We start from the raw sequence: 13382 nt of genomic DNA, 5'->3' as shown, positions 1-13382 counted from the left end.
CCACTAAAGTCCTCCGCAAGGGCAGCATCCACAGCAGCTAAGCAGTGTTTGCAAGACATTTGGTTGCTGGATGCGCCTGGTTCTCCATCTGAGGGACCCATTGAGAAACCCATCCGACCACGCTTAACCGGAGAAACAGGCCTCAACCCAGTGTCAACGGTTGGGGCACCAGTCGTGAAAACCCAAGCCAAAACCGGTGGCAGCCAGGAGTATCTCAACTAGAGCGACCTCATAATACAGAAGATCCTCTTTAAAATCCCCCTGCAGCACTTGTTCACGAGAAAGAAGCTTCTCACTACCTACAACATTAACAAAACAAGTCCCCTGTCACACCCCAAAACCACGAACGGCGGAAACGTTCAGGGGTGGAGGACATCATGTACAGTATCACAACAGTGGAATATAATAAACAAGCAACAACATCATCCATTGCATTATAAGTAAAGTTTAATACATGTGTGTTCTTTCATTGTAATAAGACACCAAAAATATACAATCAAAATAAAAGACGAGACTTGTTTGCTCCGTCTTCTCAAAACCTAGCCTCCGTACCTGTCTACTGATGACCTGAGAATACAAGTTATTTTGAAAGCGAGTATCAGCTTTAAAGCTGGTGAATTCATAAGTATATAAGTGTCATTGCCTTGTTTGTGAAAATATGTTATGAAAGCCATGTAAACCTTTAAATGAAAATGTTGAGGTAAGTATGAAATCCCTAGAAAAACCCTTATTTTCTATAAGTATGAAACGTAGCCTTCTACCAAGACCCGAATGTTCTGTATGTTTGAAGTGTAGTCTTATACCAAGACCCGAATGTTCTGTATGTATGAAGTGTAGTCTTCTACCAAGACCCGAATGTTTTCTAAGTATGAAGTGTAGTCTTCTACCAAGACACGAATATTCTGTTTGTATGAAGTGTAGTCTTCTACCAAGACCCGAATATTTTGTAGGTATGAAGTGTAGTCTCTTACCAAGACTCGAATGTTCTGTTTGTAAAATGATAGTTTTTCCTTTGTGTTGACTAGTACTAAAAGTGCTTAATCTAACTCATCGTTTATGTGAATGCATCACAAAATAAAGTAAACAGGAAAAATGTAATATTGTAAGTGTTGTCACTAGGTACTAGGACCAACACAGCATCACGTTAAGCGAAATATATAACCTAATTAACATCCGAAGATTGTCCAAAACAAGTATTAATGTAAGTGTCATCGCTGGGTACTAGGAGTAACACAATCATCGCAATAAGCGAAAGGTATAACCTAATGAACATCCGAAGATTGTCCAATTGTCCTCTGTAGCAGCAGCAGGTGGGTGGAAGGGTTAGTCCCAAATCGATCTACCTAATATACGTAGTAACCTTAGACCTCCGTAGATGGTCATCGACCACTGGTGCTAATCAGTGGGGTTCTGAATGGTAAGTCCCGCCTAGCTATCCCATTGAACCGAGATAGGAAAGACAATTTACACAGTAAGTACTAATAAATTATCTTCGTAGTTCTAAGTACAAGTATCCAGGTAAGTGAATACAGGATATTGCACCTATGTAAAAGTGTTCCTGTATGGTATTCATGTATGCGTGTTCATGTAACAGGTAAACATATTTAAACATATTCTTGTATCATGAAATCCTAAGTACGTGTACTCATGTATCATGTAAGGCATTAGTATAGACTCATGAATGAACTGACTCATGTGTAATTCCTTGTAATAGAAGTAATGTTTGATATCTTCAAAACTATCCCTATAATAATTTACTGTAATAAAACTGGATGATCATGTAGGTTTGTGCACTCTTACTACTAAAGAGTGTAGGAAACTAAATGAAATATGTAAACTATAACATCAATACATATATAAGAATATAAGCGTATATGCATAGTTTAGTTCAAGAATGAAAAATGGCTTTTGTAAGACATCTTATGGGTTTTGAACAATAATTAACAATGACTTGATGTCATTTTAATAAACATTTCAAAGGTAAAACATTTGGTAACAATGTGCTTTTAAGATGTAAAACCATTTCATGCATCACATTTTGTAGCATGTGAAATCTATTAAATGACAAACACAGTTATAAAATACATATCGATGATTTAATAACATGTTTGTTTCTACTTGTATTCCCCACCCCATTAAAGCATTTAAAAATCATTTAAAACATTGATTAGGGGTATGAACTCACCTGTAGTTGGTGATTGGAATGAACTGAACGGTATAGGATGGCTAGGTGTCAAGCGAGCACTTGTGCACACACTACGATCCTAATGAACATATAATCACACATATATGCACTCAATTAGACTTAAATGACTAATTGATAATGTTTAAGACATCCTAGACGTAGTTAACACTTTATATAAGTGTTTTAAGCCGTAAGGATTTCATCTAAGGTATTGTGGGACAGGGTATTTGTGTTTAGGGTTTCCAAAGGACTCTATATGAGAGTTTACTCTCCATAAACCATCACACATGGAGTTTACGGTTGTAAACTCTTGAGTTTACGGCCGTAAACTCCCAAACATGTGTGTTTGGTGTGTTTTGAAGTCCCAAATGCTTTCTAGAATTATCCTAACTTAGTGGCTAAGTCCTTGGAAGGGTTTAAGGTCTAGAAGTACTCCAAGTAGGAGTTTACGGCCTCAAGGCCATTCCCCTTGGAGTTTACGGCCGTAAACTCCCTTGGGGTGTTGTTTTTGTTGCTTTCAAGCCTCTTGCACTTGTGGGATATGTTCTAGACTTTTATTCCTAGCATATGAAGGCATTAGGCACACCTTAGTGACCTTTTTAGGAGTTTACGGCCCAAGAACTATGTCTTGGCCGTAAACTCACTTGGTTAACTGATTTTGATGTGGTTTGGTCCTTTCATTAAGTGTGTAACAATTTCTTGTAAAGGCCTAGGGCTTTAGGTGTCATGAAAACACCCTTTTGTCCATTTAAATGGAGTTTACGGCCTAAGATTCACTTGGGCCGTAAACTCACCTTTGTTTGTGTCATTTGATATGTTTAAGACCTTACACTACTTGGGAAAATAGCCTAGATACAAGCCTTAAAGTCGTAGTGTCCTCAAAACACCATTTAGTGTTAGAAAATGGAGTTTACGGCCTATGAGAGTTCTGGGCCGTAAACTCCCAATCTTGGGTGGATTTTGGCTTGTTTTCTTGTCCCTAACATGCATACATAAACATCTAAGGCCTTATCATAACACAAGTGTCGGTTTTGGCTTCGTTTCGGGAGTTTACCGCCCAAGAACACCTTGGGGTGTAAACTCCTAGATCTAATGATTTAGCCATCTAAATCATGTTATAAGCATCTAATAAGTATTCTAACACTACTAGAAAGAGTTACTCTCAATCTGGGATAAAAACCCGAAGATCTGTCAGAGAGAAAATGGCTTTTCTCTAGTTGGAATTGTGAATAATGAATTAATTTAATTCAGAAAACTATTTATAGTCCTGAAATATTTTGACAGAAAATACTTTTATTCTCGAACTTGGACTGTAACATTATGAAACTTGAAATGTTCAAATATCACAAACCCAGGAGCATCCACTCTCCTGATATTTCCTAAAGTGTAAACCCTAATGTACACAAACTTGTTCGGAAAAGTCTGAAAACCACTGAAACTGGACTGGCTTCTATTGAATAGATATTGTTCGTACAAATGGAAATTTCGGGTTGTCACATCCCTTATGTATCAATAAAGAAATTTTACGCAAACAAAGGGGGTGGGATGAAGTTAATGCTTACGGTCACTTTCTATGAAAAACTAAAGCATCATCCCACGTGACCGCCAAACAAAACTCATTTCAGCCCCCCCCCCCCCCCCCCTAACACGCAATCTGACCAATCCTGGACGTTGAAACAAATCCCCCTTAACTCTTGAGCCACCGACAGACTAGAACCTGATAGTTTGGGTTCCCACTCCGAAGACTTGAGCACACGAGGATAACTAGGCTCGACCAAATCGCCGGTAACCCACAACCACTAATCCTGCCAGTTCTTCCGAGGCGCCTTTTTATTAACTATAAAGGTGTGTGTATTGCGACACTGAGAAAAAGTGTGAACACCTGAATTGGTAGACGAATTGAAGAAAGATTGGAACGCACGAAGTTAGGGAAGGATACCCAATGCCCGACACCCAACTCAAACCCCATTATCTTATACACAACATTAGGGGTCAAGTCATGAATAGAGAAAAATATTCTTGCATAACCTCGTCGAAGAAGTCTGAAACAAGAAGACAAAACTCAGCGTCAAAAATTGCCACCGGAATACCACCCTTCCATATCGGCGTTTGATAAATCGTAGACCCCTCTAGTGCGAATTGAACTTCGTGCTCGGGTGTGAACCCAAACCGGAACTGAAGGACTTGAACTCCTCAGGTGTAGGGGTGGATGCAGATCTGATGGTGGACATCGGAAATCGAAGAAGAAAGGCGTAGGATAAAGGAAAAACGGAAAAGGAAAATGAGATGGCTAATACACGGATAAATGAAGCGTATAACCGTTCCGAAAAATAAGGGACCCCTAAATAAGTTGCGAAGTGATGGAACCGAACCGTCTCGACGGTAAAAACTATCTGACCAGAACGACTATATTACGTCAAAAATGTGTCACGAATCATTCTAATCAAACACGTGCCCAAATACATGCTAGAACAATTGTGACATCTTTAAATTCACAGTCATTTTTAAAAATTTATTTATGCATATTTTAAAAGTTAGAGTATCCTTTTCAAAGAACAATGTTGCGGAAGTTTGTTCCCAGAAAACATGATAAAGGTTTTATCAAAGCCTTTCCAAAGAAATGTATTTGTTTATATTAAAACATTGGGATGTCATCGTCAATACAGAAACATAAGCATAAACAGACCTTACATTCTTTTACACTAGTGATTACATCTCCTTTAATCTCTCTATGTATTGTAGCTTCATATCGACATCTGTTATAAAAATAAACCGAGTGGGTTAGGTTGGGAAACCCGGTGAGTACATAGGGTTTTCAACCCACAATAATAAAGTTATTATGCCTAATCATCAAACAATAAACCCAATTACCCATCCCCATTATCTTATTTATTCTTAAGTATCTTCCCTGTGGAATCGTATATTTCTCATTATATATTCCTAAGGATTGTCCTAAGGAATAGGCATGAAGTCCATCGTTGCTAGGGTTTATATAATAGACACTAATTCCATAGTTTCCAGGGTTCATCTAATAGGCGCTAAGGCCATAGTTGCCAGGGTTTATCTCATTTACTGACAATATTATTTAAGGGAGTCCACCCGCAATACAGGTCAATGGGTTTTTAGAGTGCACCGGGTGAACACATTGTTCACAACACCTATAGGTTGCGAGCTTGCTAGTGTTCCACCGGACTATGTAGAATAGTCCGTGATTGTCATTTATACTCTGCTAGATGACGGGGCCATCGCTTGACTCATCGCTTGGTTCTTCGCTTGGGTCAGCTATTGGGTTATCGCTTCTCACTAACCTTTACCACTCATATATCATCGCTGATCATTCATCTCATCTTTCATCTCTCATCATTCATCTCATCTTTAATCTACCCATCTTTTACCCATCATAATTATAGGTATAAAATACATATATAATTTAAAACAATTAAAACATGTATATTTTTGTTCATCCAGCATAAATATTAAGTACACATATAATATGCGCACATAGCATGTAATTTATATTAAATACTTCATATCTTTGTGTAAGATGAAAGTAGCTATGCACTCACTTGTTAAGGCGGTGACTCCAAACTCAGACAACGCCTCGCCTCTATTAATTTATTTTCCTTCGATTAAAACCTAGTATCATTACCACTAGATTTTAGTCTAATATTTAACGTGACTAATTAATTAGTCTTATTATTATTATTATTATCATTATTATTATTATTATTATTATTATTATTATTATTATATAAGCGTTAAACAATATTTTCCAACCACTACGTACAGAAAGGGCGAGACATAAAACACTAGAGAGCGGGAACATTTTGGCATATAACACTTCTCAAATCCAACAACCCTTTGCGACCCTTTAAACCAGATTCCCCGTACCGCGAGCGGTTAAAATATATTATAATAACAATTTTTATATCATATATATATATATATGTATATATATATATATATATATATATATATATATATATTATAAGTTCGTAATTACGATAATAAACTAAAACATAAGCCATACTTAAAGTAGGGTAAGAATTGTTGGATAAGGTGTCTAAGTCGATAACTTATTTGCTATATACTTGACCCGACCCGACATGGTCCATTTGGATTGCATTTCATCCAAACTATTTATGGATAATTTTATGAGAGTTATACACATATGTTTATTAATATATTATAAGTTATAATATATTAATATGAAGTCATGTTATTTAATTAGTCTTAGTCTTAAGTTAATTATGAATTAATTTAGAGATTAAAAGGAAGACTAATTAGATTGTGGGCTATTGGTTTTATATGGTGTGGGCTAACACTCATTTGTTAATGGGTTAGGCTTGTATGGAAGTCCATGGATGATCCATGGAGCTTTTAACCCATGAATCCTTGGGAAAGGAATGGTCATGGGTTATTAGGGTTTCACCCTAATCATGTACACTATATAAGCATGCTTATGTTGCATGAAATGGCCACTAGAGTGACTAGTGGCACTAGTGTGTGTGTTTGTGTATGGCCGACTTTATAAGTGTGTATACACTCTCTCAAAGTTTTCCAAGAGTTTGTGGTGATTTGTGATTCCATTTGAGGCATTCACACTATTGGTGCTTGGCCCTCAAACTCCTTAGGAATTGAACTCATCATCAAAAGGTATGTAATCTCATCTAATTCTTTTATGTTTAAAAGTACCCCATGCCATGTTAGATAGGTTATGAACCTTGGAAAAAATTATTATTTTGCATGTATTTAGACAAACATAGATCCAAGGTTTATTAGGGTTGCATGCACACTTAGGAAGTGTTAGATTGCTCAAAAACCAACAGTGGTATCAGAGCCTAGGCTTGCTTGTTTGAATACTTGATGCAAATTGCTGAAAATCGAAGATTTTATGCTGTCTGCACAGCTGACTCGCCAAGTCCATGAAGGGACTCGACGAGTCCAAGGCAAAACTCATCCAACTCGGCGAGTTAGTTCATGCACTCGACGAGTTGGACCCCCAGACAGCATATCTTCGAGTTTTGGTGCTGGAATTGGTCTAGAATCATTACCTTAAACTGTTTTGGACTCATAAAACCTGTTTTTGATGTGGTAATGATGATGGTGGACCAATTTCAAAGTTATAATCAAAATTCCATGATTTTATGTGTTCATATAATTCTTGAAATTTTTATGATCATGTTCATGTTCTTATGAATTTAGAAGATGATAGGAATTATTTGCTGAATTGTTTAGAATTAATTCTTGATCATTTATGTGTTTTAATGGAGTCCATAATTTTTCCTCAAGTTATGGATATCCAAAGGTCACTTTTATTTAACACACACTTAAAACACATAAGTTACATGAAAATGAAGAGTCCATTTTTATGAACCTTTAATTCATAAGTTATGAAATGAAAAGTCTTGGATGGCTACAAAAGATGAAGAGTCTTGTCCTTAAGTTATGGAGGTTCAAGAGTCACTTCATTAATAAATATATAAATAAAGTGTAACCTTAATTAATTCCATAAGTTATAAAATAAAGAAAAGTAATTCTTTTATTAGTTTAAAGTCTTCCATAACTTGTCCTCAAGTTATGGAACTTGAAGAGTTTTTGGATTAAAACTACTTTAAACACATAAATCATGGAATTAATTAGTTTTGAATAGTTTCAAAACTTGCCCTCAAGTTTTGGAATTTGGAAAAGTTTCACACACTTTAATAAACTTTTATTCCAACCCTTAGAAGTTTTAAAAGTTAAAATTCTACCCTTATACTATTATAAGATTAATGGTTAATTATTATATATATGTATAAGAATAAGTCATTCTACCGTTAGTAGGCCTCATTCACGAAGTCGGTCTATAAGGTGGGTATAAGGTTGTTGCCTATAAAATGGCGACTTAATGGGTGTCCACTCTCACCCACCGCTTGCTTGATCGGTGGAGGGTCGTTAGCCGAACGGGTAGGACAATGAGTTTAAATTCTCATTAAAAGTATAATGATTATTATAAAGTAACTAAATATTTTTATTTAATTCCCAATCTTAGTTACTTTAGGAAAAATGTGAATTTGGTGCTAGCCCATGGAATTCACACTTTGTACCTTAACAAGTCGTTGGTGGAGCGTGTGTGGTTAACCGGCACACTAACGTGGACTAGTAAGGATCACGAAGGGTGACTTAATGTTTGTCATAGATCAATGGAGCGTGTGTGGTTAACCGGCACATTGATTAGGTGATAATATTAAGGGTACCAAGTGAATTGATATGGTTATTCACACCTTGTTTTGTGATCCTCGGCATCCCAGTCACAAAATTTGAGAGGGCACACTCGAGATTGAAACATGCCATTGAAAAGTTCAATGAATCTCAAAAGATCTAGGAATTTTGAAATCCAATTAAAACCTAATAAATTATTTCGTTTTTCATGGTGGAAATTGGTGAATCGTCATTCGCCTACCTTCAAATATTTTATAGCTTGGATTACGGCATCCCTCTTCCAAATTATAAAATATTGTGTTGGGTCGTAGCCTTAATATTTCATATTGGGTGTTATATTCAGGACTTTGAATCAACTAACTTGATTTTCTCCCATTATAGATGTCTAGTTTAGACAACTATGATCTTCCCAAATCTCTTGAAGATGGTGTCCCTCAACATCATGCTTCACTTCCTCCACCGCCTCTAATTATTCTCCCTCACCCACAAATTCTTGAAAAGTTTAAAGTCACTCAATCCCTATTGGTAAGCATAGTCTATGTGTACTCACATCTTAGAGATGAAGTCACATATTGACAAGCCGGGAGAGTTGGGTGTCAAAGTCTCGTGAAAGTTGGATGTTCAATCACTTTCTTAGTTACATAGTGAGTCTCTTTGGGACTACTATGAGGAGGACTATGACATGACCCTTAACGATGTTATCTATTTGCTTGGTGTTGTGGAATCAGCACTGATTTGGAACACCAGTAAAGCAAATTTGATTAAAAGAACAACTTCCCAAGTCTTAAATGGACATTGACAATGGTAGCATTGGATATCTAGAAAAAGATTTCTCTTTCCAATGGAAAGGGATCGGCCATAGTCAACTCGGTTGACCAAATGGTAAAGAGAAAGGCTAAGTCTGAGATAGTCTCATGTGCCATTACCAAAGGGTCCATGTGTTTTGTTGCCAAAGGAAGGGGCATTGGTTGCGAAGCTGCCCTATTCACCTGAAAGGTCATAAGGTTGATCAAGTCAAGAGGTTTGACTCTACTTCGGGTAAAATCCACTGTCTAACTCTATTAAGTTCCTATTTGGAGATTCTTATTACATAATGTGAATGGGTCACATGCTGATGTTTTTGAGAATCAAAGAAAAGATAGGAAGCTTAAAGTAAGTATATGTTGATTCTGATTGCAGAGATGAGTTTCGATCACATGGTTCGGTAATTATAATTTTGAGCTGTTGCTTAAGAGTTATAAAATATTGCTTATGAATAGATAACAACAAGGTTTTCATGTGGATTGTAAGGATAAGTTTTTCCGCAAAGTTTTAAAATAAAAGAAAAAAGAGGGTTTTAATTTTATTTATTTTAAAAATATCCTTACAATGGCATCTGTGGAAAATTGTTGCTTATATGTTTCCAGTAATAGTAATATTGGAAAGTGGATTTGATTCTTTCATTTGTGGTAGTGTCTGAATTTACCAAATGAAGAAAGTTTTTCATCACCCAAGTTTCAATTGGATAGAAACTTGGAATCATACAAGTTGTATTGTGTGATGAATGAGAATTTTCATCTTTGAAAATTAAGATTAATTCGTTGATCACATGTATATATGAGTCAATTGAAGGACTAAGGAATTAGGTACACTGGGTGTGCACTGGTCAAGGTCCACCACAAATATTGATTTGTCATGATTTACTAAAGATTAGTAAATATGATTATACTTATGAGGTTAAGTATAATTCTGTAACATTGGAAAGGTTACAATGTATCACAGAACAAATGAGAAGAATCAAATTTGGCAGAAAGATAAAAGTTTCTCAAATCTGAAAGGATGGGAGAGTACTTTAGTATCGTATTTCATGATCATCTTAATGATTATGAAACCATATCACAAATTCATACTCTAAGGACGTCTTAGTGCATTGTTATGGCTAAGAAGAGAGGTCATGAATTGTTGGATTGGTTAAGATCGAGAAGATGCGTCATACTTCGTTCCAAAACAATTCTTAGAGTCATACTCCAAGATTGTAACATTGAGTGACATAAAGGAAGATTTATTAACACTAGTCAAATGTAAGAGTAAAATGTTTTCTACTCTTGTACATTTGAGATTTGTAAGTTGTGATGTCTTGGATGAGACGAAGACCAACTAAGACCAATTGTGTGAAGTGTTAGTCTTGATAAGAATCCGCACTATCCCTTGAATATTTGTTTTGTCAAGGAATGGTTCTTGACTGGGGAAAGTTATATGTCAAGGGGACAGTGGGAGCCTTAAAGATCCTGAAAGAGTTTCAAGATTTAATCAAGAATAAAACCTGTAATTTATCACTAGCACACGACTTAAGGTTTGTATCGTGTTGACATAATTCTTATTTCTGTACCTACTTCAAATAAGTTGAATTTGCATGTGAGTTATCAGAGTTCAACTTGCAAGCATTGGTGGGCCTTGTGCTACCAAGGTGACAAGAAACTAAGATTGAACAAGTTTAATCCATGTAAGGCTGAATTTGTCACTAACCTTATCTTGTGATTATGGTTTTGACAAATTCACATGGATAGGAACTCATACACTATAAAATCTAAGTGTCATAAGGTTTCTCTCCGATTCATGAAAATGATGGTGAGCAAACGCTTTCACTAAGTAGATTTTACGTAGATATCAATTGTGTTATTTGCATTTTCGAAAGTCGTTAGTGGAGCGCGTGTGGTTAACCGACACACTAACATGGACTTATGAGAAATGGCAAATGCCTAAGCAATTGAGACTATGATGACGGCATTCCTTTTCATAGTTCTGAAAATTGTTTAGAAACACATGTGAGCTATCTAAGAAAGGGTGTATGAATCTAAATTTCAGAAGTCCAGCAGATTTCTGGAAATATGTCAGAGCTAGTGGGAGCATAAGTGTTATGCTGATAATCATCATGTTAGTGGGAGCATGATTATTACGTTTAGTGTTGCAAGTTAGCAATGTTAATTATAGAAAACAAAGTTTCAATTCGTGAAGTTGCAGGGGTTGAAAAGTTGTTTTGCTATAATTAAGGGAGAGGAAATTATACTTCATTTCAATTCTAAAGCTTAGATTAAGATTTTAATCATCTTTAGTCAAGAATATATATATATATATATATATATATATATATATATATATATATATATATGAATTTTATGTTGCAATGGTTCAACTTGAAGAAATTCTATATATATTGCGTTTTCAAAATTCGATTATGATTACGACATCCCTCTTCATAGTTAAATTTTGTAAACATGGCAAATAAAAAATATTGTAGCAAAAGACTGGTCTAGTATCATGTCTTTATGTCAAACATCATGAATCGTGTCCCATATGCTTCGGATATAGGATCGATTGCATGTGCTATAATATTCATCTTTTCTAAATTTTCCAAATGCTTAAGGTATTGAGAAGGGAAAAGTCTAGAACTGGATATGACGAAATCGATTAAGAAATTGTCGAGGACAAATCTGAGGTTCGCCAAAGATTGGTTGCTCAGGGATAGTTGGAAGTATGATGTAAGTTGTCGGAAAGGACCATATTGACATATTCTGAAAAGAAGTAACTCTTGTTCGGAAGTGATAGTCAAAATGGGACCATGGAAATGTCTCCATAGGTGGAAGTTATTCAATCTATGTAAGATTAGAAAACCTTAATGCAAGAAGGATGTTCAAAGCAATGTACTTTGAATATGAGACTTCCGTTCCATAGAGGTTGATAGGAATCGGGGATTCTAACATTTACAATAAGGATTTGGGATTGTGAAATGAGTATCATTGGAATCATGTTCAATTGATCTACATCACAATGTAAGGATCATAGACAAACATAGTGTGCATACTTGGAGTATGGCATAACTATTGTTTAGAAAAACAAAGTGTACATGCCAGGAGCATGGGACGACTTTTGTTTTTATTCGACTCCTAAGTTGATTGTTTGAAACATTATACAATGAATAATGTGTAATCAATATGGTGATAAGTAAAAGGTGGTTCTATTTATATTCAAAAGCGTTCTGAGACCATATTGGATTCGATTATTATTGTGTTTCACTTGGCATGTTTTAACTTCCAAAATAACTAGGTTATTCTTTCCGAATGACTAAGTTATTTAAACACTCCACAGTCGTTCATATGTTGGAAGTAGGTATGAATCAAGACTGTCATGAATCGAGTTTGTAGATGGCTAAATGGGTTTAGTCATAGCAATGGTTGCTACAACATTCATGAGTGCTCATAAGTTATGAGTATTGGAATAAACCCACGCTCACTTGTATCACTTCATGGAATTTATCTTGAGTGATCGTGAGACGGTAATATCATATAAATCTTCAAACCTAGAGATATGAGTTGTTACCTATGAGTTGGTTGTGCATTGATTGCACGTAAACGCATCAGTAACTTGATGTTATAAAACGTGCCTTTGTGTACAATTCAACAAGTAGTAGAACAAGCATATGAGTCGAAGTTTATCTGTTCCTTCTAGAAATAGAAGCGATATCTGGGCCCCTCAATGATTTTGTTGTGACCTATGTACCGGCCGGTCAGAACTAAAATTGATGTGTTCGATTAAGTTCTTTGTCAAAAAAATCGGAAATTGGGAAACAAACTGTTGGACAATAAGTACGACGTTGTTCCATGTATTTGTCCGGCTGATATCATGAGAACAGAGGATTATATGATCACTTATCTAAAATGGCGCTTCATAGTTCAACAGAGTTTTCGAGAGCTACGATTGCTGGTTGGTTCCTGAAGTAACATATGCAAATATAGTTATTAGACTTATCCAAGTGGGAGTCTGTTGGATAAGGTGTCTAAGTCGATAACTTATTTGGTATATACTTGACCCGACCCGACATGGTCCATTTGGGTTGCATTTCATCCAAACTATTTATGGATAATTTTATGAGAGTTATACACATATGTTTATTAATATATTATAAGTTATAATATATTAATATGAAGTCATGTTATTTAATTAGTCTTAGTCTTAA

This window comes from Lactuca sativa, chromosome 4 (assembly GCF_002870075.4).
Source record: "Lactuca sativa cultivar Salinas chromosome 4, Lsat_Salinas_v11, whole genome shotgun sequence".
Classification (NCBI taxonomy): domain Eukaryota; kingdom Viridiplantae; phylum Streptophyta; class Magnoliopsida; order Asterales; family Asteraceae; genus Lactuca; species Lactuca sativa.
Note: the sequence above shows the minus strand (reverse complement) of the source record.